This window comes from Amphimedon queenslandica, unplaced genomic scaffold, assembly GCF_000090795.2.
Source record: "Amphimedon queenslandica unplaced genomic scaffold, v1.1 AMPQUscaffold_13426, whole genome shotgun sequence".
NCBI lineage: Eukaryota > Metazoa > Porifera > Demospongiae > Haplosclerida > Niphatidae > Amphimedon > Amphimedon queenslandica.
This window is the reverse complement of record NW_003546338.1, coordinates 22,095-24,217: the sequence shown is the minus strand read 5'-3', so window position 1 is coordinate 24,217 and position 2,123 is coordinate 22,095. Positions and strand designations below refer to the sequence as shown.

Below are 2,123 nucleotides of genomic sequence, written 5' to 3'. Positions count from 1 at the left end.
AATGTACCATTGGTAGTATGTATTAAAACTAAGGGTCATTAAGTAATCAGACTATAATACTGTATTAATTGTGGGTGTTAATAATTATTAGTGAAATTGATTTGCTATAATATGTCCATTATGTAATCAAATGGGATTAAGTATGAGTCATTATTAAATAGGAAAGACTCTTAGGAAAGAAGAGGAGTTAGTCAGTGAAGCAGGAATAAAGAATAATAGCAAAATAATGCTATTGGGAAGAAAGGTACGTATGTCTGTATTTTGAGCAAAAATTCTTTTTATTTACAAATATCTATAATCATGCTATGTACGATCTACTTGTATTAATTAAAGTCAACTATGAGGGTTTTATTGCATGTTCTTGCTAATTACAAATTTTAAAGTTACATGTGCAGGTACAGTACATGTACAAATCATGCATAGTACATGCATATGCATTGAAAGTTTCTGATAAAGCTATTACATCCACACTGACTTTACTATAATGCTAACTGCAAGTGCTTTAGGTTCACTCCTTAATATGTCTTACATCTTTTTTCTAATTTTATCCCTGGGTAGACTGATCCAGCTCAAGACGAGTGTCTCAAGAAGCTTGATGATATTTCAAAATCAACAAATACTATTGAGAGAAAGATTAAGAAGATTGAACAAGAGCTGGAGGGGATTGAAAAGGTACTTTCATTGTCCAGTAAATGCATGTATAGTGTACAAACTAGTACATGTGTGTCTTAAAGAGATACTGTCGCCGTGTACGAAGAGATCAGAAAAAACTCAGAAAAAGTAAACAGCTATCCAGTCAAACTCACCCGTCAAAACACACTAGCCTTTTACAGACGGCAAACTTGATGTTAAGTGCTTACCTTTTAGTTTGGTGGAGATAAACATAAGGCATCATTTGTTGAAGTATCCAGAAGCAAGAATCAGAGTATAAACTGCTTCTATATTACAAGATACATGTATAAACCCGCGGCAGCAATTTTTTGGGTTTATAAACTTTCCGTGTACTCAAGCCATTCAGCTCTTCAGTAAACTGTGCCAGTATCCCTTTAACTCCTATAAACATGGTATATGGTATACTTTGTTCATATTTTTTGAGTTACTCAATAGCTTAAATAATTAAACTTTCCTCTCTCTCCTTTTCTTCCTTCCCCCTCTCTCTACAGTCTGTTAGATGTACTAGCTGACAGGAAGTCAAAAGGTGGTCTAACTGGTATTGTGTTAGTTAATGGATGGCCACAACCAAAATACTTCAAGTGTATGAGTGGATAGGTTGTACAGGTACACCATAGTCACATGACCATCACATGATACTGTATATACATTTACATGTGTACATGTAGTTTCATTAAAATTTTTTAATTAAATCAGAATTGAGCCAAAGTTTCTAGGGCATTCAGCCAAATTTTGCCAAAATTGAAAAAGAGAGATTTCTTTATTTTTATAATTTCTCCTAATGCATTATACATGCACATGTTCTTATAATGTGTAGAAAGTTTGAGTTAATTCCGATCAAAATTGGAATTTTTTAAGTGAATTTTTAAAGCTACTCAAAAATCAGGCCTAAGTCTGGTATTTAGCCAAATTTTGCCAACATGAAAAGGAGCAAATATAGAAGTTTCCTTATATTTTAATCATTCTTAATTATATTCATCATTGTATATTTTTATAATTTATATTCTCTTTTAAGGATGATGTCATCATGGGTACTCTCTCTGTCCGTGAGAACTTGTACTTCTCAGCTGCTCTGAGACTACCCAACAGTATGAAGTGGGCGGAGAAGAAGAGACGAGTAGTGAAAGTTATCGGAGAGCTAGGACTAACTGGATGTGCTGATACTAAAGTAATAAAAAGAGAAAGAAATGAAAGAGAGAAAAAGAAGATTTCTCTAAAGGATAAAGCATTTCTGCACTATAAAAGCCACAAATGCTACCTTTAGATGCTACTAAAGTTTAGAATGAAGTTTATGTACAAAATTATTGGTTATAGTGTTTTTAAAATCTGTATCCTGAAAATCAATGCCATTTTTACAAACATTTTTATTCAATGTATGTGTACATGTACTGTACAAGATGATTAATTGGCAAGGAATTCATATTGGCATTTGGCAGTTCTATAAAGAAATC

At 32.7% G+C, this 2,123-nt stretch overlaps 1 long non-coding RNA gene across 1 annotated transcript; it reads left to right on the top strand.

Annotated features, from left to right (window-relative positions):
- The first annotated feature begins 115 nt into the window (after window positions 1-115).
- On the top strand, window positions 116-2,113 carry LOC109581666 (uncharacterized). Its single transcript, XR_002184716.1, has 4 exons — window positions 116-244; window positions 559-672; window positions 1,164-1,278; window positions 1,688-2,113. It is a non-coding gene; the product is annotated as an uncharacterized LOC109581666 (long non-coding RNA).
- Window positions 2,114-2,123: the final 10 nt, after the last annotated feature.